The sequence below is a fragment of the Theropithecus gelada genome, chromosome 19, assembly GCF_003255815.1.
Source record: "Theropithecus gelada isolate Dixy chromosome 19, Tgel_1.0, whole genome shotgun sequence".
In the NCBI taxonomy this organism is placed as follows: Eukaryota; Metazoa; Chordata; class Mammalia; order Primates; family Cercopithecidae; genus Theropithecus; species Theropithecus gelada.
The window spans coordinates 5,253,621-5,279,732 of NC_037687.1; the positions used below are offsets into that span (position 1 = coordinate 5,253,621).

Genomic DNA, 26,112 nt, shown 5'->3' on the forward strand with positions numbered 1-26,112 from the left:
CTGCTGTGCCCTCTGCCTGGAATGCTGTCCCCCACCACATGACAGGTCTCAGCTCAGCTGTCACTTCCTCAGGAAGCCCTTCTCTGTTCCTCAAAGGTCAACTCCCCCTACATTCTACATCCCGGAGCGTCAGATATGACTAAGGTTATCCTCCATGGTATTCACCCCGGTTCCCAAATTAAATGAAAAGATGTTCATCATTCAGCACGTTTCTCCCACAAGAACCTCAACTCCTCCCCGGCAGAAGGGTCCCTCCTCACACACCTTGAACCCTGGAACGGCCCCCTCCCCATCTCCCCAATCTCTACTCTGTCCGGAGCCAGGTCAGAGGGCCAGGGAGGGGCAGGGAGAGGCCCAAGGATAAGATCTTTGTTACCCAGTCATGCCGGCACCCATGCCAGCCCATGCCCTGGGCGGGTCCAGGCTGTGGCCACAGGAACTGGTGGTGCATAATAACGGGCAGCCCCTGTGATTCTGACTCCCAAAATACCCAGCTGCGGTCACCTCGCCCAGCCCTGGGGCGGTCCCAGGGGAAGGATGGGCGGGTAGTGGCCAGGTCACAGCCTAGGGCGAGGAACGGGATTGGGGGGGCCTCGGTGTACATAGTGAGGCCACAGGCACTTAGTCAGACCGGGCACAGAGAATGATGCCTGCTAAATCAGGCCACAGACATACACAGATATACACAGTCAAATCACCAATACACACCGACACACAGTCAGACTGCAAGCAGTTCTGTATCTGCAAGAGACACAGAAACAAACGTATTCACACAGTCAGGCAGCAGAGATGGGCACATGCACAATCAGGCAAATAAAACTTGCACATAGTCAGACCACAAACACAGACAGGCCCAAAATCAGACCACAGACATACACCAAGCCAGAAAAGATACAGACACAGGGTCACGGTGGGGCAGGCAGTACACGTACACAGTTAGGTTACAGGGAACTGCAAACATGCAATTAGATCAGAGATACCTACAGGTGCACAAGCAGGTCAACGTCACACACAGACACAGGTGCCGGCACACTGTCAGACTATAGATAGGCCACTCAGTCAGCAGACCACAGGTGCATGCACCAGCCAGCCAAATAGAGACGCGCAAAGTCAGATTCCCTTCCTACACACATCTGTGCACACAGCCAGGCTACATAGACACGTACACGCATAGTCACACTCTAGGTACACCTTGCACACAACCAGTTGGGGACTGGGAAGATGAAGGAAATGAGGCCCAGAGCACAGTCCCTTACTCTGAGTCCCCGCCCTGGCCCTTTAAGAGCAAAAGTCACCAACAAGGAAGGCGGTGGCCCCAGATGGAGAAAACAGCCTGTAGCCAGCTGGGGCTAGGGTGACCACAGTGGCTGGCCCTGCCCAGAAATGCACATCTGCTTGGCCACACTGGTGGGGCAAGGTCAGTCCCAGACCACTTTGAGCAGCTGGGCAGGCCTGCAGAGAGCCTCTGGGGAAACTGAGGCAGCACAGCAAACCTGAAGCTCAGAGAGCATGGGTAGGAGTCACTTGCACAGAGAGCCTAGGTGGGGCACACGTATGGAGGGCCCCAGCCACAGCTGGCTCTCCCACATCCCACGGGGACCTCAGGGCAGCCGCCTTCTAAACCGGGCAGCCCTAATTACACCCTGGCTCCCACGGCAGAGGCCATGTTGGGCCCATACCTCCCTGATGTCTGCGCAGGACAAGGCTGACCCAGGCACAGGCAGGCAGGGCCTGGCCATGGATTCCCCTTAGATCCGCCACTCCAACCTGTCAGGGGCGGGGACGAGGGGCTATAGCAACAGTGGCATTTGAGGCACGGGTGATGCCTCAGGAACAGGGTGGTGGGAGGGGCCCAGGGAGTGGGGTTCAGACACTACCGCTGCAAAAGACAAAACATTCCAGGGTCCCTTAGGTGCCAATCCTCCCTAGGGGAACCTCCCATGATGGAGATAGGACCCCACACACCCACGACCCTCCTACTGACTCCTGCTTCCACGAAAACCCCAGGTGTGGGGTCCTCTGCGAGGACTTGGGAGAAAAGATCCCGAAGTCCCATCAGCTCTGCCTTCAGAATCTGTCCCCAAACTGCCCACTTCTTACCCATTCTTCTGCCTCCACTTCTTCCAGCCCCACTGTCACTGGCCTGGATGGACATCGTCACCTTCACCCTGGTCTCCCAGCTCCCGCCCTCGCCCTCGGTCTGTTCCACCCACAGAAAGCAGAAAGCATCTGCCAGCACCTGAGTCAGGGCCCGTCCTTCCTCTGCCCACAGCCCTCCACGGCTTCCACCTGCCTCGGGGTCAAAGCCCAAGTCCTTCCTGAGGCCCACCAGGTCCTGCACGACCTGCCCCATCCCCTCCCTGCTCTCCCCTCCTCCTCCTCTCCCCTTCCTCCTTCTGCTCCAGCCGCATGGCCTCCTTGCTGTTCCTCCAACACCCCAAGTGTAGTCCAGTCCTACCCCCGGGCCTTTGCATGGGCCATTCCTGGATTTAATATTGGGTGAGGACCAAAAGGTGAATGGGAATTAGGGGCAAGGGTGTCTGTGCACTAGGAACAGCATGAGGAAGGGCAAGGGGGCAGCACCGAGAGGTCCTAGGAGGGAGAGGGGGAGAGATGAGGACAGAGAGGTGCACACAGACCAGACCCACAGGACAGCCAGGAGCCCTACGTGGCCCTGGGCAGGGAGGGACACAGTCAGGTTGGTGCCAGGTCAACCCTCCACCATGCCCTCTTGCAACAAGGCAGCCTGGGCCACCAGCCTTGCCACTGCCAAGAAAGGGAAACTAAGTCAGGTGCAGTCATCTGCAAGCTCCCAGGAAATGACACGGCTGTCAGGAAAAGCATGGCAGCCCATGGTGGCCAGTGAGGCTGCGCCAGGGCTAGGGAGAAGGGAAAGGAGGGACTGCTGGACCTTGAACCCACGTGGGGCTCAGGGAGGGTCTCTGCCCACCCCGCCTGGCTTTCGGGGGCTAGGCTGCCCACCACTATCTCGTGGTAGCTGGTCGGAGGCAGGCGCTTGCCTTTTACAGATGAGGAAACTGAGGCTCATGGAAGAACAGGGACTCAGCCAAGGCCCCCAGCTGGGGTGGGACTCGGGTCTAGAGCCCATGTTTAATCTTGTGACTGTGTCTTTCCCTAGCCACTGCGGGATCTCTGGACAACTCTCTCTGGGCCTGGTAGAGCCTGCTGGCCGCCTCTGGGGATTCCCCCGCCGTGCTAATGGGGGGCGAGTGGGCACCCATTCCAACCAGGCGCCAGGGCATGGGTCACGCGATCTGGGAGCCGGCTTTGCGTGCCCACGCGGTCCAGGGAGCATAAAGGGGTGATTATGACCCAGGCCGGGCAGCAAACAGGCTCTGTCACCCGCACGAGGCGGGGGCTCCTCGGGCCGGAGGAGGCTCCGGCTGGAGAGTCTACCCTGTCCTGTCCTGGGACGGGACTCTGGGGGCCTAATTCTAACCCTCAGGGGCCATCCCATGACCCCAGGGCAGGAGAAGCCAAGGCTGGTGATGCCAGCAGTGGGACTCAGGGAAAAGACCCTAAGCCTGCACAACATCTCCACCTTCACATCCACCGCCCACCCACATCTCTCCCATGCCACCGCCTGGAATGTCATTTCCAGGACTGGACCCTGGCCTCCAGCCTCCCTGGACCTGGGTCACTCCCACGTCCACTCAAGCAGGGACAGGCAGCGAGGGCCCCCTTGGGCGGCAAGCCCAGGCTCTGTGGCCACTGGTGGGCTCAAGTCAGCTCTGGCCAAGCCACTGTCCCTCCCAGGTCACCATTATCTCCCTATCAGGAAATGGGCTCAGGGAGGGGCTGGGTGGGACTGGCCCTTCCTGGAACTGAAGACAGAAGACCTGGCTTTAATTGACTATTGATTGTATTGGGAAGATGTGACAGCTCAGGGCACTGTCCCCAGGGGTCCTGGTGGCCAGGAGTGGAAGGGTGGGGCAGACAGGGAACCAGGCCCAGCCCTGGAGAGGGAAATCATTAAAGTCCACTGGGTGCCCCTGGGGTGCTGAGCCCCATTAGATGTTCTCTGTGTTTCCTGCTGTTTAACGGATTAGGAAACCGAGGCTCACCAAGAGTCCTGCATGGAGAAGGGGGCTGGGCTGGGTTAGGATTTGAGGCCAGAGCCCGGTTCTCAATCGAGCTCAGGGTCCACGTCCCCTACGCACCCAGGCTGCCAAAATCGCCCCAACAGTGTGTCCCCCATGCTGGTTTCATGGAACAACTTGAGACGCCAAGATCTGGGGGCATCCCTGCTGCTCACACACCCACAGTGGCTCCCAGCTCCCGTGCTCGGTGTGCTGGGCCCTTCTTGATGTGACTGCATCTATCTCTTCCCTACCCCCTCTTCCCAAAAGGTCCCGCAGTTCTCAGAATACACTGCCTCAGGCCTCTGAGCCTCTTCCCATGCAGGTCCCTCACCTGGCACATCCTTCCCCAGCTGGCCCACGGTCACAGTCAGCTCATCCTGTAAGCTGCAACCACGAGATGCCTCCACTCCAAGCTAAGCCCCGTTCTCCTCTGCTCTAAAACCCCCATGGCTCCCATCAACACGCATTAAAACTCAGACTGCTACCTCAGCCTCCAGAGCTGCCAGCCCGGCCTCTACTGACCCCGTCACGCCACAACCCCCCATGCCAGGCTTCCCATGCCACCTTGATCCCCCCACTTGTGGCCCCTGGCTCCCATAGGGGTATTGACACGCACTGTTCCTTCCACCCAGCACACCCTTCCATATCCCCATCAAATCTCAGCCCTCACACTCATCCTCAAGTCTCAGCTGAGCTGTCGCCTCCTTCAGGAAGCCCTCCTGGATGCCCCAGGTTGGATCAAGACCCATTCTGCGCTACCCCATCACAGCTGTGCTCCCACTGTGGGTCTGTCAACCCTCTGGATGGAAGCCCTCTTCCCACCCCAGGAGCGTGGCAAAGCCGCTGCGTGCACTGGATGCCTGCTGCATACCCAGCTCCACCTGGCACTTTATCCACATCATCCCTGGGGTCACCTGGGTTTCAGAGGTGGAAACTGAGACCATAGACAGAGACCACCCCAGGCAATGGAGGCCAAGACGGGGACAGCCTCACATCCACCCTAGGGGGTCTGGCTGAGATTTAAAGGGTGAGGGTGAGGCTCTGGAAGAAGCAGACAGGGCTTGGGGTTGACGCCAGCCTGGGGTCTGCCGGAAGCCCCTTGAGGAGGGTCACCAAACTCCATCAGCTCAGGACTCCGGGCCTGGAACGGCTTAGAGCCCAGGGACGGGAATGGGTAACGGAAAGGTACGAGCTGCCCTGACCATCCCAGAAGACACCACCACAGGCCCCTCCCTGAGGCCAAGCCCCCCAGTTTCTTAAAGCCCCCCAACAAAGCACAGAGGCAACGTGGGGTCCCCAGGCCCAAGGGGAGCTGAAACAAATGGATGGAGGTAAACTTTTGCGATTTTCGGGGTTGGCTAAGAGCAGGAATTCCTGCCATGCACCCCCCACCGCTACCTGCCCCCTCTGCGGTCCTGTTGCCTCCTCTGCCTTCTGCGAAGTCCCCAATCAGAGCTCCCCCGGGCTGGCAGCGAAGGCTGCCCTGCGCCTGGCTCCGCCCCCGGGAGGTGGGGGAGGAGAAGGGGTGGGGGGAGGAGGTCGGGCTGGGGGCCAGGCGGGGGAGGGGACCCTGCGGAGCATAACGGTCTGGAGTTTTCCAAAGTGCAAGCGACGGGCCTGAATGGGGGGGCGCCAGGCAGCAGCAGGCCCAGATTGTCCCTGGAGGGCGGCCAGCCCGGTCAGGCCCGTGCTAGGCTGGGGGGACCCCCGCGTCCCCCGTCTCGGAGCACGGAGGGGGAGCGAGGAGAGGGACAAAGCCTGGCGCGGCCCGGGCCTTGGGATGGAAGGGGGTCCCGGGCGCACTCACCCCGCGGCTCGGAGATCGGGCCCGGGCCCCGCGAGGCCTCCACAGGGCCCGCCGCAACCGGTCCCCGCGTCCCTCGGTCCGCCCGGAGCGGAGCGCGGCGCGCAGCGAAGACTCGGGAGAGGCCTCGGCCTGGGGAGCTCGGCCTGGGGGCGGGGCAAGGGGCGGGGCTGCAGGGGGCGGGGCTGCAGGGGGCGGGGTTGCAGGGGACTGCCGGGGAGAGGGATTGGGGGGGCAGGGATGGGCCCCGGCCGGAAGTGGGGCGGGGGGACCAGAGGGGAGCCCCATCTGAAGGCGCAGAGAGCCTCCGCGGGGGTCCGTGCAGCATTGAGAGAAGGGGTGCCCCAGGGAGGGCATGACCCAAGACCCCTCCCTCCCGAAGCCTGGTCCCACTGGGAGCCTCTACCCTGCTCCCCGCTTCCACAGCTCTGATCGTGGCCATGGCAACGGATGAGGAGGCTGGATGCCGGACGGGGCGGCGGAGGGCTCCCCAAACACACCCAAATACAGGAGGTCGGAGAAGGGGCAGAGTTCCCCTCCCCGTCTGGGTGGGACCTGAGGCCCAGCAGTTGGGGGGGAGGCGTCCCCTCTTTCCCCTCCTAGACCAGAGGGTGGGGGAGGGGCTCGGGCGCAGAGGCTTCCCTCCCGCTGGGGGTCCAGGGGAATGAATGGGGGAACACCGTGGCAGAGGCCCCCACCCTCGCCACAAGCCTGAGGAGGGGGCGGAGAGCGCGGGGCCAGATTGGAAACAGATGGGGCCGCCGTGCCAGGCCCGCGACACTGGAGCAGAGGGAGAGGAGGAGGGAGAGGGAGGGGCAGACCTGTCCGGGCGCCCAATCCGAGCCCGCGCTGCGCCCAGGGTGCGGGTTTGAAAACTCCACTGGAGGGGCCCAGAATGCAGAAGGCCAGCGGGACCTAAGGGTCTCGAGCACGGGGCAGGGGCCGGGATGGAGACCCAAGGGCTCCCGCCTCTGCTCCCATCCCTGGTGAAAACGCCTCTCTTCCCAGCATCCGCGCTGAGGACGAAGCCCAAACGCCAACGCCAACGGGATGTCCTGAGCTCTCAGCTATCATCAGCTGTGCTTCCTCAGGCCACTGGCCACGGCTCTAGGAGGCAGGCCCATCATCACCCTCATTCTGCAAAGAACGGAGCCAAGAAGGAGAGAAACGGCTGCCCACAGCCAGGAAGAGCAGGGATCGGAACCAGGGTTTGGGTCCAGAGGCGGAGCTCTCACCACAGTGCTGCTGGAGGCCTGGGGCCCCGGAACTGAGGGTACATCACGAATAATTTCAAGTCCCTTGGGTTAATCTAGGGACAGGGCCATCCTGGAGACAGACGGCCCCACTCTCTAGAAGTCATTACTCAGTGGGGCAAAGGATGTGGGCTTTGATGGGAGACACATGGGCGGCTGTGAGAGCCCAGCAGAGACCACTCTGTTCCCGTCCATGCCCTCCCACTGCTACCCCAGTGGGTGGCTCCCACCTCCCTCAAACATCGAATAAATGCCTCCCTCACTGGGGGATCCCACACTGCCCCTTTCCCGTACCACGCATCATCCCCCCTCTGCAAAATGGAGCATGGAATCCCCCCACCCCACCTCCAGCACTAGGTGGCCTAGTCCACAAAGCACCATGCACACAGTAGGTGGTCTGTGAGTGTCTGCACACAGGCTCCCTGCCTGCCCCTTTGACACAAAGCACACAGTAGGAAATAAACACAGGATGCCTTGACGCCTCCCATCCCACGCAATGCCACCCTCAGCGAGGTACACAGTAGGTGCTTCATGGAGGCGGCGGCCTGGTGCCCCAGTACCACTAGAGGCACACAGGAGGTGCCCTGTGTCAATGAAGGCATAGGAGCAACCAGCATGACCTCCCCAACTCGGCTGGGCACACAGTGGGCCCTCAGGAGCAGAGTAGGCACCTTGTTTGCATCTGCGGCAAGGTAGGGAGCTCATACAGACTCGAGCTTGAATCCAGGGATGCCCCGTGTGTCAAGAAAGGACCCGTACCTCTCAGGCTGACGGTTTCCCCATCTGCCACATAAGTCAAGCACCGAACAGGCGTTCAATGAATCCACACTGTCAGGAGGCTTGGGGCTGTATGACCTGCGGCAGACGGGCCTGGCTCCTGCCAGCCCCTTCCCAGCCAGTCCTGCCCTCTCTGGGCCTTTTGCCCATGTCTCTGTGGAGACAGACTCTTGCTCCTATTCCACAGTGGTGACCGCAGTTGGCAGGGGACATAGCTGCCCCCGAGGGGCTGGGGAAGTTGGGCCAGGTGCCCTCCCCCTTGGCTGGGTGGCCCCATCAGCACAGAGCCCTAAGTGCGCCTAGTCCCGGGTCTGCCTCTCCCAGCAGACTGTGACCTCGGTGGACAGAGCAGGGTTTGTCTCGGTCACCCAGTGTCCCCAGCACCTAGCACAGGTCCATGGTACAAAGGAGGTTCTCAGCAAACATTTGCACAATCAGGCCCAGCCTCACCCAGCAGAGCCCCTCCAACCTTATTCTCCTCCAAAAGCCACACCGTGTGCCCTTGTCATAAAGCAGGCATCTTCGCCCACCCTTTTTTCAAGACAGGGTCTCACTCTGTTGCTCAGGCTGGAGGGCGGTGGCACCATCATGGCTCACTGTAGCCTCAACCTCCTGGGCTCAAGTGATCCTCCCACCTCAGCCTCCTGAGTAGCTTGGACTACAGGCACGTGCCACCATGTCTGGCTAATTTTTGGATTTTTTTTTGTAGACATGGGACCCCCCCCCAAGTTGCCCAGACTGGTCTCGAACTCCTAGACTCAAGTGTTCCTCCTGCCTCAGCCCACCAAAGTGCTGGGATTACAGACATGAGCCTGTATAAGGTTAAGCCCAGCCTACCCTTTTCTAAACAAACATTTCCAAGCACCTATGCCAGGCACAATTCTAGGCACACAGTGACCAAGACTGACAAAGATGCCTGCCCTCAGTGTGCAGACGCTCTGTTGAGGGTGACACATGAGAAGCAACGGAAATAAAATCCACTGCGGGCCAGATGGTGGTAAGGGCTCTGAAGATGATTGGGTTGGGGGTTGTAGGATGAGGCGGGAGGATCGCCTGAAGCCAGGAGTTTGAGACCAGCCTGGGCAATACAGCCCATCATCTCTACCAAAACTTAAAAAAATTAGCTGGGGCCAGGCAAGGTGGCTCAAGCCTGTAATCCCAGCACTTTGGGAGGCTGAGATGGGCGGATCACGAGGTCAGGAGATCGAGACCATCCTGGCTAACACGGTGAAACCCCGTCTCTACTACAAAATACAAAAAAAACTAGCCAGATGAGGTGGCAGGCGCCTGTAGTCCCAGCTACTCGGGAGGCTGAGGCAGGAGAATGGCGTGAACCCAGGAGACGGAGCTTGCAGTGAGCGGAGATCCGGCCACTGTACTCCAGCCTGGGCAACAGAGTGAGACTCCGTCTCAAAAAAAAAAAAAAAAAAAAAAAAAAAAAAAGCTGGGCCTGGTGGTGCATGCCCGTAGTCCCAGCTACTTGGGAGGCTGAGGCGGGAGCATCGCTTGAGGCCAGGAAGTTGAGGCTGCAGTGAGCCATGATGGTGCCACTGCACTCCAGCCTGGGTGACAGAGCAAGACTCTGTCTCTAAAAACATGTAAAATAAAATAAATACAGGATAGGAGAGGGGGAGGTGACACACGAATAAAGACCAGAAGGAGGTGGGAGAAAATGAAAGAGGATTCCAGACAGAGAGCTCAGCCCATGCAAAGGCCCTGGGGCAGCACCATACCTGGTGTGTTGGAAGAATGGCAAAGAGGCCCGTGTGGCTGGAGCAGAGTGAGGAGGGGGAGACAAACAGGAAGGGAGGGGAGGGAGGGAATGGGACAGGATTCGCAGGGCCTCAGAGGCCTCCGGGAGGAATTGGGCTTTGACCCTGAGGAAGGTGGGAGCCATGGAAGGCTGTGGGTAGAGGAAGGATGGGCCCTGACTTAGGTACTCACAGACATCCTCAGTTGCTGTGGGGAGGGCAGACTGTGGGGGATGACTAGGCTGGGGTCAAGGTAGGCAATGATGGGGCTGGAGTGGGTAGAGGATGGGAGAGAAGGGCACATTCTAGGCAGACCCAATGGAATTTTCTAAATGACTCGTTCGGGGATGTACAGAAAAGAGGGGACTCAAGGATGACTTCCAGGTTTTTGGCCTGAGCACCCTAAAGGTTAAGGGTGGCCACCTCCAGGAAGCCCTCTCTGATTACCCCGCCTACCCTGTGCCCTTGAGGGCTGACCCCTGCAGCCCCTCCAAAAACATTCCATTGATATGTCCTCTGTATACACCCAGGAGGCGGCTGCCCTTGGGGAGGAACACGGGGCTGGATCACGTCAGCTCCCACAGCTGGGACGTTGGGGGGTAATTTTTTTCAAAATAACTTTTCTTCTAATTATAAAATAGGCGCGTGCAGCAGAAAATTAGGTAAAATCAGCATAAAGAAGAAAATAAAAGTTACCCAAAATCCATCCCTCGCCTAGAGAGAAACTGTTTCATGAGGCCGTTCTCATTCATTCTTTCCCTGTACATGTATTGAGCACCTACTGTGTGCTGTGCTGAGGACACAGTGGTGAGCACGATGGAACCAGTGCTCCTGCCCTTGTGGGGGGGACACAGATAAGTTGGGGGGATGGACACCCACAGAGAAAAACAAACACTGTCAATAATGCAAGGCCTGGCAGTGCTAAGAGATGCCAATAACAAATAAACCACACTGCAAGGCTCCAAAAACTGGGGGATCCCTGAGGGAACCTCTTAGAATTGGTGACAATTGCATTTAGACCTGGAGGAAGAGAGCAAATCAGACATACAAACACCTATGGGAACAGAGTTCCAGACAGGAGGAACAGCAAATACAGTGGCCCTGAGGCTAACCATTTCCTTCCAGTCTTTTTTTTTTTTTTTTTTTTTTTGAGACAGAGTCCTATTCTGTCGCCCAGGCTGGAGTGCAGTGGCACGATCTCAGCTCACTGCAACCTCCACCTCCCAGGTTCACGCAATTCTCCTGCCTCGGCCTCCTGAGTAGCTGGGATTACAGGTGCACACCACCATGCCCAGCTAATTTTTTGTGCATTTTTAGTAGAGACAGGGTTTCACTATGTTGGCCAGACTGGTCTCGAACTCCTGACCTCATGATCTGCCAGCCTTGGCCTCCCAAAGTGTTGGGATTACAGCCGTGAGCCACCATGCCCGGCCTCCTTCTAGTCTTTCTTCTATGCATACAAATGGATGCTTTTCTTTCGTTCAATGGGGATCACCATCAGGAGACCACGTTCCAATGTCCAGCGCACAGAATTTAATCAGTTCCCACTTATCCCATTATGTCCCTTATAAACAACACTGTGAGGGACATCCTTAGACACAGCTGTGTCCCTTCATCTCCTGAAGAAACTTCCAAAGCAGGGGTAACTTTTGTTCTCAAGCCTTTTAAACCTTTCCTGATGGGGGCCCCTTAGATAAAACCATACCCTTGGCACACCGGGGCAGGACCCCCTCCCCCAGCCTGTCTGTCCCACCTCCTTCATATTTGGCACCAAAAGCCCTGGACATTTCATTTAGGTACAAACTCTGTACTCTTGGCTGCGAGAGCCAGAGAGAAACTGGTCGGGCAGCTTCCTTTCGGTTTCCCTGCCCTGGTCTTGCCCATGCCCAAGGCTCCCGCCTCCTACCTAGCACAGCATTTGTGACCCGGGGCACGGGCGGGTGCCAACCAGCCAGAAGCCTGCCTCACCCACGTTCACATCACAGCCCTGGCGCTGGGTCTACCCGCCAGCCACACCGCAGCGGGCATGATGCCCACCACAGGCACACCCCAGTTCCATGTCTGCCTTTTTTACCTGTCCGCCCCCGCAGGCCAGGCTACCTTCCCCTTCCTGGAAAATTTGAGACACCTTCAGGCGTGGCTGGATCCAGCAAAGCCATTCCTCCCATGTCTTCCCCAACTCTGCTGACGGCAGCTCCATCCTTCCAGGGGCTCAGGCTAGAACCTGAAAGCTGGCCCTCAATGCTCTTCCTCCCTCACCCCATATGCTATTTGTCTGGAAATACTCTCACGTTTCCCTCCTAAATTTCTACTCACTTTGTCCATCTTTCTCCATATTCCCTTCCCAACCCATCCAGCTGGATTATTGCCTGCTTGGACCAGCACAGTCACCTCTGCCCTGGTCGCCAGCCTCCCACCCTCGCCCTCCACAGTCTGTCCTCCCCACAGCACCCACTACAAGGTGCCGGTGAGCACCTGAGTCAGGTCCCGTCCCTTCTCTGCCCACAGCCCTCCATGGCTCCCACCTCCCTCAGGGGCAAAGCCCAAGTCTTCCTGGTGGCCCACAAGGGCCTGTACAACCTGCCCATCCCCTCCCTGCCTTCTATTCCTCCCTCTCTCCCCCTCACTCACTCTGCTCCAGCTACATGTGCCTCCTCGCTGTTCCTCCAGCACCCCAAGTGCGGTCCTGCCCCAGGGCCTTTGCATGGGCTATGCCTCTGCCTGGAACACTGTTCCTCTACATTTTCATGTCACTTTCCTTCTCACCCTTCCATTCTCCCTCAAGGATCACCTCCTCAGAAGCGCCCTGGCTGACCACCTCACTCAAGCAGCACCCATCACCCTTTATCTTACCGTCACCTGAAATTCTCTCTCTTTACTCACTGGGTCTGAGTTATCAAATACAAGAATCACTAGTGACTGGGTGCAGTGGCTCATGCCTGTAATCCCAGCGCTTTAGGAGGCCAAAGTGGGTGAATTGCTTGATGCCAGGAGTTTGAGACCAGCCTGGGCAACATGGCAAAACCCCATCTCTACTAAAAACACAAAAATTACCTGGGTGTGGTGGTGCACACCGGTAGTCTTAGCTACGTGGAAGGCTGAGGCACAAGAATTGCTAGAACCCAGGAGGTGGACATTGCAGTGAGCTGAGACCATGCCATAGCACTACAGCCTGGGCAACAGAGTGAGACTCTGTTAAGAAAAAAACAGAAAAGAAAAATGAAGTAAACTTTAAAATTCTGCTTCTCAAGTCACACCAGCCACATTTCCAGTGTGGTTCATGGCCAGAGTACTGAAACCCACATAGCAGACTTCTATCACTGCAGAAAGTTCTGCGGCCAGTTCTGCCAGGGAGAATGGGGTCAGGCCAGTCTTGGTCATCACCAGGGTCGAGTACACAGTATGTGCTCAATAAATGCTTTCTTTTTTTTTTTTTTTTTGAGACGGAGTCTTGCTCTGTAGCCCGGGCTGGAGTGCAGTGGCCGGATCTCAGCTCACTGCAAGCTCCGCCTCTCGGGTTCACACCATTCTCCTGCCTCAGCCTCCCGAGTAGCTGGGACTACAGGTGCCCGCCACCTCGCCTGGCTAATTTTTTGTATTTTTAGTAGAGACGGGGTTTCACCGTGTTAGCCAGGATGGTCTCGATCTCCTGACCTCGTGATCCGCCCGCCTCGGCCTCCAATAAATGCTTTCTAAATGAAGAAGTGAGCTGGGTGTGGTGGCTTACGCCTATAATCCCAACACTTTGGGAGGCCGAAGTGGACAGATGACTTGAGCCCAGGTGTTTGAGATCAGCCTGGGCAACATAGGGAGGAGACTCCATCTCAACAAAAAATACCAAAACTAGCTGGGCATAGTGGTGCATGCCTGCAATCCCAGCTACTTGAGAGGCTGAGGTAGAAGGATTGCTTGAGCCCAGGAGGCAGAGGTTGCAGTGAGCTGAGATTGTACCATTGCACTCCAGCCTGGATGACCGAGTGAGACTCCATCTCAAAAAAAAAAAGGTGGCAAAATATATATAACAAAAAAATTACCATAAAAATATACAGAGATGAAAGAGTGAAGACATCAATGGCTCAGAGGCCTTGCAGAGGCTGGAGGTGCTGACCAATGGCACGGAGATCAGCAGGTACCGTCTGCAGCCACAGTCCCCCGTCCACTCTCACTCCCCGGGCAGCCACGTTAGGATATCCAAACTCCACATTTCCAACATGGGGACACGGAAAACCAGAAAGCAAAAGCCACACTGCTGGGCTTTGAACCTGGATCTCCCTGGCTGGCCAGCAAAGCATCCTCTGGGAGCTCCTGCTCTAGCCCCAAGGGTAGAAACTTGGAAAAGGCTTCCAGGCCATAGCTGGAGTCAGTTTCGCAGTGCCAACGTGCTGACTCAGCCGAAAGTGGGGGATGGGGGAGGGACAGAATGGCTGGTCTCCCCGCCAGGTCCCATTGCCAGCCTGGGCCCCTGCCAGGCCCACCGTCTCCCACCTTGAGCCAGCGTTGAGTGCATTAAAGTTGTTGCTTTTTTTTTTTGTCTTTTTTTTAGACAGAGTCCGCTCTGTCACCCAGGCTAGAGTACAGTGGCGTGATCTCAGCTCACTGCAACCTCTGGCTCCCGGGTTCAATTGATTCTCCTGCCTCAGCCTCCCGATTAGCTGGGATTATAGGTGCCCACCACCATGCTCAACTATTTTTTGTATTTTTAGTAGAGACAGGGATTCACCATATTAGTCAGGCTGGTCTTGAACTCCTGACCTCAGGTGATCTGCCTGTTTGAGCCTCCCAAAGTGCCGGGATTACATTTGTGAGCCACCGCGCCTGGCCGCAAGTGCATTTAATGGATCTGGCCACATCCTCTCTGCAAGATGCCTGCGGGTCTCTTGTTCAAGCGCATCCTCCTGCTCTGCACCCACCAGTCCCCAGGGAGGGTGATCATGGTCTCCCCCCAATCCTCCCCTCCTTGCTCATGACTCTGCCATGTCCCAATACCCCCCACTGATTGATTGATGGATGGATGAATGGAGTCTCACTCTGTTGCTCAGGCTGGAGTGTAGTGGGGCAATCTCGGCTCACTGCAACCTCTGCTTCCTAGGTTCAAGCGGTTCTCCCACTTCAGCCTCCTGAGTAGCTGGGATTACAGGTACACACCACCACACCGACTAATTATTGTATTTTTAGTAGAGATGGGGTTTCACCATGTTGGACAGGCTGGTCTTGAACTCCTGACCTCAAGTGATCTGCCTTGACTTGGTCCCCCGAAATGCTAGGATTAGAGGTGTGAGCCACCACACTCGGCCCCCCATTTAATCATTCATGTAGGTTGGGCATGGCCAGCCTTGGGAGGCCAAGGTGGGAGGATTGCTTGAGCCAGAACTTTAAGATCAATCTAGGCAACAAAGTGAGACCCCCGTCTCTAAAAAAAAATTAAAAATTAGCTGGGCATGGCGGTATGTGTCTGTACTGCCAACTACTTGGGAGGCTGAGGCAGGAGGATTGCTTGTGACCAGGAGTTTGAGGCTGCAGGTGAACTAAGATCCTGCCACTAAATACCAGCTTGGGCAACAGAGCGAGTCCCTGTTTAGAAACAACTTTCATGCCATTGCCTCCCGCCTTTTCCTTAAACCAATTTACTTTAGAAACTAATTTGACAGTATTGTGTATCTCTAAGGAAGACCCAGAAGATTCTGCCCTGCCTTGCAAGTCACCAGAAACATTGTTACAATGAAAATAGTACCCAGTTATCCCATAGCCATTGGATACTGTTGCGAACACCAGCAGCCGGATGGGATTTTGTTACAAAGAAATTGGCAGGTGTTAGTGTTTGAGCTCACCCTGAATCTCCCTGGGCTTTCCTCCCTGATGTTAGGAACTGAAAGGGAGTCATTGCTGGTGCGTGCAGCTCTAGGCTGCCGGATGCCTCCTCCAGAGGCCACCCCCAAACAGCCCCATCCTAGGGGTGCGTTCCTGACTTCAAAAACCACGGCTCACCGCAGGCAGGAAGCCCAGGTTCTCTTCCAGAGGGAGCTGTGTGGACCTGAATAAGTCCTTGCCACTCTCTAAGACTCAGTTTCCCCATCTAAGCACCAGGGAAAATGGGCTCTTGGGTACCTGGGGCTGATTTTTGTGGGTTCAAAGTCTGTAAAGATCAAGGAAACCGAGGCGCAAACCAGGGAGGTCCCCAAGGCAGGGCTCGGTGTAGCTCCTAATTCCTCTGGGTCCCCTGCACAAGGATGGGATTTGGTTTTGGTGACAGTTGAAACTCCAGCACCTACTGTGTGCTAGGGCTGTCTTGAATGCTGGGGACACAGTAGAGATCAAGGCAGATAACCTCTCAGGGTTTCTGTTCTGGGGAGACAGCGACAGATGGGGACAGCCATGGAAAGACAGGGGCAGAGGACACAGCACGTGCAAAGGCCCCGAGGTGGGGATGAACACACGAAGTTCTGGATAAAGAGGGGGGTGGTGTGGAGAGAGGGCCGAGTGAGTGAGCAGGGGTGGGATTTGAGGAGTAACAGGAGTGTAGGTTGCAGTGGCTCACGCCTGTAATCCCAGCACTTTGGAAGACCAAGGCAGGTGGATCACTTGAGGTCAGTAGTTTGAGACCAGCCTGGCCAACATGGTGAAACCCCGTCTCTACTAAAAATACAAAAAATTAGTTGGGTGTGGTGGTGTGTGCCTGCAATCCCAGCTACTCAGGAGGCTGAGACAGGAGAATCGCTTGAACCGGGAAGAAAGAGGTTGCTGTGAGCCAAAATCACACCACTGCACTCCAGTCTGGGTGACAGAGCAAGACTCTGTCTCAAAAAATAATAACAACAATAAAATAAACAGAAGTGCGGAGGCCATGGCCCTGCATGCCATGTCAGCATTTGAGGAATGAAAAACTGTTGGCCGGGCGCAGTGGCTCAAGCCTGTAATCTCAGCACTTTGGGAGGCCAAGACGGGCGGATCACGAGGTCAGGAGATCGAGACCATCCTGGCTAACATAGTGAAACCCCGTCTCTACTAAAAAATACAAAAAAAAAAAAAAAAAAAAACCAGCCAGGCGTGGTGGCAGACGCCTGTAGTCCCAGCTACTGGGGAGTCTGAGGCAGGAGAATGGCGTAAACCTGGGAGGCGGAGCTTGCAGTGAGCTGAGATCCGGCCACTGCACTCCAGCCTGGGCGACAGAGGGAGACCCTGTCTCAAAAAAAACAAACAAACAAAAAAAAAAAAAAGAAAAAAAAAAGAAAAACTGTCACACCTGGTAATGATTCGTCTCTCAGCACCCCTCCAGCATTTATAAGGCACCTACTGTATACCAGGCTCTGGGCTGGGTACTAAGGACACAAGACGACTGTGGGAGGCAGACAGGGGGCCCTGGAAGTTAAAGGTCAGGTCTTGGCCAGGCGCGGTGGCTCACGCCTGTAATCCCAACACATTGGGAGGCCAAGGCAGGCAGATCACAAGGTCAGGAGTTTGAGACCAGCCTGGCCAACATGGTAAAACCCCCATCTCTACTAAAAATACAAAACAACAACAACAACAACACAGTGGGCTCATGCCTGTAATCCCAGCACTTTGGGAGGCCGAGGCGGGTGGATCACGAGGTTAGGAGATCGAGACCATCCTGGCTAACATGGTGAAACCCCGTCTCTACTAAAAATACAAAAAATTAGCTGGGCGTGGTGGCGGGCGCCTGTAGTCCCAGCTACTCGGAAGCCTGAGGCAGGAGAACGGCGTGAGTCCGGGAGGTGGAGCTTGCAGTGAGCTGAGGTGTCACCACTGCACTCCAGCCTGGGCGACACAGCAAGACTCCGTCTCAAAACAAAAACAAAAACAAAAATAGCTGGGCGTGGTGGTGTGTGCCTGTAGTCCCAGCTGTTTGGCAGGCTGAGGCAGGAGAATCGCTTGAACCCAGGAGGCGGAGATTGCAGTGAGCCGAGACTGCACCAAGATTGCAGTGAGCCAAGACTGTGCCAAGATTGCAGTGAGCCGGGACTGCGCCAAGATTGCAGTGAGCCGAGACTGCGCCACTGCCTTCCAGCCTGTGCAACAGAGCAAGACTCCGTCTCAGAAACAAACAACAACAAAAACGGTCAGGGCCATGGGCTGGGCGTGGTGGCTCACTCCTGTAATCCCAGCACTTTGAGTGGGAGGTCGAGGCAGGCGGATCACTTGAGGTCAGGAGTTCAAGACCAGCCTGGCCAACATGGCGAAACTCCATCTCTACTAAAAATACAAAAAAAATTAGCCAGACACGGTGGCAGGTGCCTGTAATCCCAGCTACTTGGGAAGCTGAGGCAGGAGGATTGCTTGAATCTGGGAGGTAGAGGTTGCAATGAGCCGAGATCACATCATTGTACTCTAGCCTGGGTGAAAAGAAAGAAACTCTGCCTCAAAAAAGCAAAATAAAAATACAAAAATTAGCCAGGTGTGGTGGTGCATGCCTGTAGTCCCAGCTACTCAGGAGGCTAAGGCAAGAGAATCACTTGAACCCGGGAGGTGGAGGTTGCAGTGAGCCGAGATCACACCACTGCACTCCAGTCTGGGTGACAGGCAGACTCTGTCTCTAAAAACAAAAAACAAACAAAAAGAGATCAGGGCTGTAAGGGGATGTCACAAGGCTTTCAGGAAGAGGTGAGGTCTAAGATGAGAAGGATGGCAGAAATCGCGCTGGGCTGGGGCAGGGATGTTGGGGAGCAGGAAGGGTGTCCCAGGTATACGGAACAGCATAAGCCAAGGTCTGGAGGCAAGAGAGGTGCAGAAGAGGAAACCTCATTAGCCCTGAACAAAACAGAAAAGGAGAGGGTGGGGACCCTGGGCCAGGTCCCATCCCACATGAGAGACAACTGAGGGACATGGGGGGCTGCTGGGGGGGGTGTGGCAGAACTTCCCACAGCCCCCCAGAGCTCAGGTGAGGGCATGACCTCTCTAGGTGGCTCCCCAAGCTCTCAGGTACCAGGTAGGATAAGGTGGTCTCCCTGAACAGGTGTTAGGATCTAGACCCAACCCCATCTCCCCAAGACATAAAAACCCCTATCAAGCACTTAGCAGGGGCAAAGCACTCAGAACTGAGCTGGGCATACAGAAGGTGCTCAGTGAGCACACCAGCTATTATTCCGGGCTTTTCCCACCATCTAGGCACACTAAATCTCAAAACTGCTATTATTTGCCAAGCATGGTGGCTCATGCCTGTGATTCCAGCATTTTGGGAGGCTGAGCAAAGAGAACCACTTGAGGCCGGGAGTTGAAGACCAACCTGGGCAACACAGCGAGACCCTATCTCTACAAAAAAAAAACACAAAAATTAGCCAGGCAGGGTGGGGCATGCCTGTGGTTGTAGCTACTCTAGAGGCTGAAGCAGGAGGATGACCTGAGCCGTGGAAGTCAAAGCTGCAGTGAGCTATGACAGCACCACTGCCCTCCAGCCTGGGTGACAGAGAGTGAGACCCTGTCTCAAAAAAAAAAAAAAAAATCCTTGTGCCTAGAAGCTGGACACGGTGGCTCATGCCTCTAATCCTGGCACTTTGGGAGGCTGAAGTGGTAGGACAGCTTGAGCCCAGGAGTTTGAAGCTACAATGGGCAATGATCTTGCCACTGCACTCCAGCCTGGGTGACAGAGTGAGATCCCATCTCTAATCAATCAATCAATCAATCAATCAATCTTTTTAAAGGCAAATTCCTCATGCCTGGAACAGAGAGAACCAGCAACACAGGAGGCACAGATACTTGAGGAAAGGAGGAAGGGACAGTCCCTCTGATGCTCTCCTAGAAGCAACTTCTGCCATTTGCATCTATCTTTAAGTCTTTTCCTCAGGTAGTTATTGACCAAAGGTAACTCTAGCATACGAGGTCGTTTTTTTTTTTTTTTTTTTCTTTTTTTGAGATGGAGTCTCACTCTGTCACTCAGGCTGGAGTGCAGCGGCGTGTTCTCGGCTCACTACAGCCTCCACCTCCCAGGTTCCACCAGTTCTCCTGCCTCAGCCTCCCGAGTAGCTTGAATTACAGGTGTGCACCACCACGCCCGGCTGATTTTTGTATTTTTAGTAGAGACGGGGTTTCACCATGTTGGTCAGGCTGGTTTCGCACTCCTGACCTCAAATGATCCGCCCACCTCGGCCTCCCGAAGTGCTGGGATTACAGGCATGAGCTACCACGCCTGGCCCAGGGTGATTTTTTTTTTTTTTTTTGTATGTGAAAATGATATCATTCTGTTTGTTTCATGGCGGTTCCTCACACGACTTGTAACTACTGAGCACAAAGCCCAGGCCTCTTCTTGCCTGTGGTATGATCTTCCATGACAAGGCTGTGCCATATATCACCCAATTCCCTGTGGACACTTTGGTGGCCTCCATTTTTTCCCAACCTCACCCAATGCCACGGTGAATCTCCAGACCGGTATCTCCCAGGTCCCCTTGGGGAAGGATTTTTGTCTCGCACTGGTGTCCAGAAAAGGGCAGCTGGGGTGGAAGGTCGGGTTACAGCTTGTTCTAAACAAGCAGGTTCCCCTCCTACACAGTCGGAAATGAGTAGGTCCTAACAGTCCCCAAGGAGACCATTGGCTATTATCTTCCGAAGTTAAGTTTATATATTCTCTTTAGGCCTGATAACACCACCTCTAGAAATCTACCTGGCAGATACTTTCCTGTGAAACGACATGTGGAGAAAGTCCTCACAGCAAAAGATTTGAAGCAACTGAAACATCTATCAATAGGAGACTGGCTAAGTAAATAACAATACAAGGGCCGGGCGCGGTGGCTCAAGCCTGTAATCCCAGCACTTCGGGAGGCTGAGGCGGGAAGATCATCTGAGGTCAAGAGTTCGAGACCAGCCTGGTCAACATGGCGAAACTCTGTCTCTACTAAAAATACAAAAAAAATTAGCCAGGTGCGGTGGCCGGCACCTGTAATCCCAGCTACTCGGGATGCTGAGGCAGGAGAACTGCTTGAACCCAGGAGGCGGAGGCTATAGTGAGCTGAGATCATGCCATTGCACTGTAGCCTGGGCAATAAAAGCGAAATTCCATCTCAAAAATATACATAAATAAATGAATGAATAAATAAAAATAATAGTACAAGGGGTCAATAAATGATCAGAGATTAGTATCTTTTAGTGTTATGAGATCAGTATCACAGCTGTGAAAAGGAATGAGAATACCAGATGTGCAATTACAAAATTACTTTTGAGATACTACATTTTTAAACGGGGGGGGGGGGGAAACAAGGTACAGAACAGCATGTAAAAGATGCTGCCATTTGGTTAAACAAAGGAATATAAATCCAGCCGCCTACTAAATGTTCACAGAAGATTTCTAGATAAACTGCACTCTTCAAAACGGTAGCCACAAGCCGTATGTGGCTGTTTAAATTTACATGGAATAAAATGGAATAAAATTTAAAATTCAGTTCCTCGGTTGCACTGGACACATTTCAAACACTCAATAGCCACATTCGGCTCAGGGCGACTATACCATGGTGCGTAGACGGAGCCCATTTTTATCATCGCCACATTGGGGGCCAAATCCGGCCCACCGTTTGTTTTTATAAATAAAGCTTTATTGGCACATAGCCACGCCCACCAGTTTATGTATTTATCTATGGCTGCTTTCACGCTCCAATGGCAGAGTCGAGTAGTAGACAGAGATTGTCCAGTCGGCAAAGCTGGGAAGATTTACAAGGTGGCCCTTTATGGAAAAACTACTGACCCCTGTTCTGGGAAGAAACTGCTACTGGGGAAGAAGACAGGGGAGGGGGTCTGGGAGCGGCAGGTAGAGATTCTCCACCATGCATTTTTCTCTGCATTCTCAATTGTATCCCATGTGTATGCATTATCTGGCCAGAACAATACATTAAAAATAAAAGACATGGTGTCACAGAGATGCCGATTTCATCTCTTGCCAGCCGTGCCTGGAGGGCCTGGTTCCCCTCGACACTGCCACCCTGGATAACACCACACTTCAAACAGTTTTGCTACATGGATGGGCGAGAAATGATATCTTGTTTTAATTTGCATCTCCTGGGCAGGAGATGGGAACTCTTTAACTACGGATAAATGCCCGTCTAATCATCCATCGTCCCCCCAGACTCCTTAAGGGCAAGGATTCTATCTGCATAAGTCACTATAGTGTCCCCAGCCCCAGCATGGGGCCAAGCAAACAGCTGCAGCCCAGGACATCCACACGGAAGAGAGGGAATCAGGCCCAGGGCAGCAGCCACAGTGCAAGGCCTGGGCTAGTTGTGGCTGGTGGTGAGCATCGAGTGCCAAGCCAAGCTTCACCGACGCAGTCTCAGGGACAGACTCCATGGGGCAGAGGTGGCTGCCAGCCCCTCGGGGAACCTGCAGACTCAGGTTCAGCAGTGGGGGAAGGGAGCAGGGTGGGCAGGGACCTGGCAGCCTTGGGGGGTAGGGGAACCGTGGGCTCCAGGCGGGGGGAGAGATTATATATTCATCAGAATCTTAAACAAAAGCCCCGCAGCCGCCTGTCAGCCGGGCTATGGCTTTTATGGTAATCAGCAATGAATTACCCACAATGCCTGGCCAAGCGCAAGTGGTTTTTGGCCCGGATCCTAAACTAATTTTTGTATGTTCGTGTGTATATAATTTCGCTTGCTCCCTCCCGTTCCTCTCCCTTCATTAGCAGGAGCACGGGTGGGGTACGGGGTTGGGGGGAGGCAAAAGGAACCCTGGGTGTAAAAGTGGAGGATGCTCACCAAGACCCCCCTGGCCCTCCAGCCTGCCTGGCACTGGGCCCTGGGCTCAGAGTGTGCTGAGGTGGGAGGTGAGTGCCAAGTGGGAACTAAGGGGAGCCTGGAAACCACCAAAAACTGGAGCTGGCAGCTCCGGGGGTGGAGAGAGAAGAAGGGAGGGGGGGTTTGGCTGGCTGTGGTGGTGAGCAGAGTGTGCGGGCCCCTTAGTGGGGTTGAGCCTGTGCCATGTGCTGTGTGACCTTGGGCAAGTGCCTTAACCTCTCTGGGCTTCAGCCCCCTGATCTGCAAATTAGACCTTCCCCTCCTGTCCTAACCTCTAGCCCCATCCAATCCCAAGTGAGTAGCCCACAGCCCCTCCCAGGGCCCTGTCTACGCAGGCCACTCTCTAAGTGCTCGACGCATATTAACTCGTTTTGTTGTGTCGGTTTTCTCAGATGGGGAAACTGAGACTGAGGATAGGATGTACCTTGCCCAGGGCCACTGGCTTGCTTGCAGCACCTGAAACCCCCCCCCCATGGGCTAAGTCAGGAGTTGCCAACTCCATGTCTCCAGGGAGAGCCAGCCCACCGCCTCCCGGGAACCTCGGCAGGTGTCCTGCTAATGGGGGCGTTTCCGTGCCTGCCTCTCTCACCATCTTCGCCACCTCAGCTCATCTTCTCCATCTTTACCGACGTTCAGGACAGAGGCCTGGGAGTCGTTCCTGACTCATCTCAACCCTACCCTGCAGCCAACCACTTGGGAGAATCCAGCCAACCCTTCTGCAAAATCCTTCTAGAATACAACCCCTCCTCCGCCCTCGCCTGGTCCAGCCCCATCCTCCCTGGCCTGGATCTGTGCTGTCCCCTCTGCCCTGGTCCCCCAGTGTCTGCACTCATCGCCCCCAGTCTGTCTTTTCTGCAACAGCCAGGGGTCACCTGTGAGCACCTGGGTCAGGGCTGGTTCCTCCTCTGCCCATAGCCCTCCATGGCTCCTACCTCCCTCAGAGTAAACGCCCAAGCCCTCCTGGTGCCCCACAAGGTCCTGCACAACCTGCTCTGTCCTCTCCCTGCCCTCCACTCCTCCCCTTCTTCCCCCTGCTCCAGCCACACGGGCCTCTTTACTGTTCCTCCAACATGCCAGGTGCGGTCCTGCCTCAAGGCCTTTGCACGGGCTGTGTCCTCTGCCTGGAACACCCTCCCGTCAGATATCAGCAAACATCATTCTCTTTTTCCTGCAGGTCTTACTGAAATGTCACCTCTAATGGGAGGCCGGTCTTGATACTGTAGCTAAAAGAGCCCCTCCCTGCCACCAACCAATTCCTCTGGCTTTTTTCTTTTCTTTTCTTTTTTTGAGATGGAGTCTTTATCGCCCAGGCTGGAGTACAGTGGCGTGATCTTGGCTCACTACAACCTCCGCCTCCTGGGAACCTCATCAGGTTCAAGTGATTCTCCTGCCTCAGCCTACCGAGTAGCTGGGATTACAGGCGCCCACCACCGCCATACACAGCTAATTTTTGTATTTTTAGTAGAGACAGGGTTTCACCATGTTGGCCAGGCCGGTCTCAAAACTCCTCACCTCAAGTGATCCACCCACCTTGGTCTCCCAAAGTGCTGGGATTACAGGCATGAGCCACTGCGCGTGGCCAACTTTATTTTTCTTAAAGGCACGGCATACAGTAGATCCTTAACACATACTTAATCTATTTGCTTTATGGCTTTTGTTTTTGTTTTTATTTTTTGAGGCAGAGTCTCCACTCTGTCACCCAGGCTGGAGTGCAGTGATGCAATCTCAGCTCACTGCAGCCTTGAACTCCTGGGCTCAAGTGATCCTCCCACCTCAGCCTCCTGAGTAGCTGGGACTATAGGCTTGTACCACCACACCCAGCTAATTTTTGTATTTTTATTTATTATTATTATTATTTTGAGACCAAGTCTTGCTCTGTTGCCAGGCTGGAGTGCAGTAGCACGATCTCACTGCAACCTCTGCCTCCCGGGTTCAAGAGATTCCCCTGCCTCAGCCTCCTGAGTAGCTGGGACTACAGGCGCACACCACCATGCCAGGCTAATTTTTTGTATTTTAGTAGAGATGGGGTTTCACCGTGTTGGCCAGGATGGTCTTGATCTCCTGACCTCGTGATCTGCCTGCCTCAGCCTCCCAAAGTGCTGGGACTACAGGTGTGAGCCACCGCGCCCGGCCTTTTGTATTTTTAGTAGAGATGACATTTCGCCATGTTGGCCAGGCTGGTCTTGAACTCCTGACTTCAGGTGATCTGCCCGTCTTGGCCTCCCAAAATGCTGGGATTATAGGCTGAGCCACTGCGCCCGGCCCCTATTTGTTTATTGTCCTTCTGATGCATTCCACAAGAGAAGGGTTTTTCCCTCTGTCTTCTCCATCACTCTGTTCCCAACACCTGACCCTGCAAGGATCAGGGCCTGGTATACAGGAGGTGCTCAATAAGTATCCAGTGATGGAGCTCTAGGCCCCTAGCAGGGTCCTGGGCCCAGAAAGGACACAATGGTTGTTTTCTGAACACACAGAAGCTTTCCTTAGGGTCTGAAGGAAAATTTTAGACCTGAAACCATCCCCTGGCTGGAGGCCGGGGGTGGAGATATAAGTACCTTGGGACTGGCCATGGAAAGAAAAAGAACATTCCTGTCTCATCAGAGCTATTCAGGGGAGACCGGAGCTCCCTGGCTGGTGGCTGGGGTGGAGATGGCGGATGCTCTTTGCAGGGTAACTGGGCAAGAAGGAGTGAATATTGAAATGCACATCCCACGTGATATCTCCTGGTTGTGCGTGAGGCCTGTGTGTGAATGAGCCCTGCAACGCATCTCACAGAAAAGCAAAAGAGAGACAAATGGGCACATCCGTCAGGAGGGGCTGGGCACGCAGACGGCATACTACGCAGCCCTGAAAAAGATGTCCCTGGCTGTGTGCGTCCCGGTACTGTCAGTGAAAGAGCACAGCAGGGAACAGCAGGCAGAGGATGTGTGGAACAAGAAGACAAATTCAATATGCCAATATTTGCGAATGCTAAAATAATCACAGCAGGGCCAGGTATGGTGGCTCACACCTGTATCCCAGTGCTTTGGGAGGCTGAAGCAGGGGGATCACTTGAGCCCAGGAGTTTGAGATCAGCCTGGCCAACATAATGAGACCTTATCTCTACAAAAAAATACAAAAATTAGCCAGGCGTGGTGGTGCATGCCTGTAGTCCCAGCCATTTCAGAGGCCAAGGCAGGAGGACTGCTTGAGCCTAGGAGATGGAGGCTGCAGCGAGCCACAATCACACCACTGCACTTCAGTCTGGGCGACAGAGCAAGACTGTCTCTAAAATAGTTAAAAATAAAAATAAAATAGGCCGGGCGCAGTGGCTCACACCTGTAATCCCAGCACTTTGGGAGGCCGAGGCGGGCGGATCACGAAGTCAGGAGATCGAGACCATCCTGGCTAACACGGTGAAACCCCATCTGTACTAAAAATGCAAAAAATTAGCCGGGCGTGGTGGTGGGTGCCTGTAGTCCCAGCTACTTGGGAGGCTGAGGCAGGAGAATGGCATGAACCCGGGAGGCAGAGCTTGCAGTGAGCCAAGATCGCGCCACTGCACTCCAGCCTGGGCGATTGAGCGAGACTCTGTCTCAAAAAAAAAAAAAAAAAAAAATTAAAAAATAAAATAAAATAAAATAGGACAGGCGCGGTGGCTCACGCCTGTAATCCCAGCACTTCGGGAGGCCGACGCGGGCGGATCACAAGGTCAGG

General features: G+C 55.0%; 1 protein-coding gene across 4 annotated transcripts in view; it reads right to left on the reverse strand.

The window, feature by feature from the left end:
* PTPRS (protein tyrosine phosphatase, receptor type S) overlaps positions 1 to 26,112 on the reverse strand; it is a 140,439-nt gene that overhangs the window by 84,396 nt on the left and 29,931 nt on the right. The gene's annotated exons all lie outside the window — the stretch shown is intronic.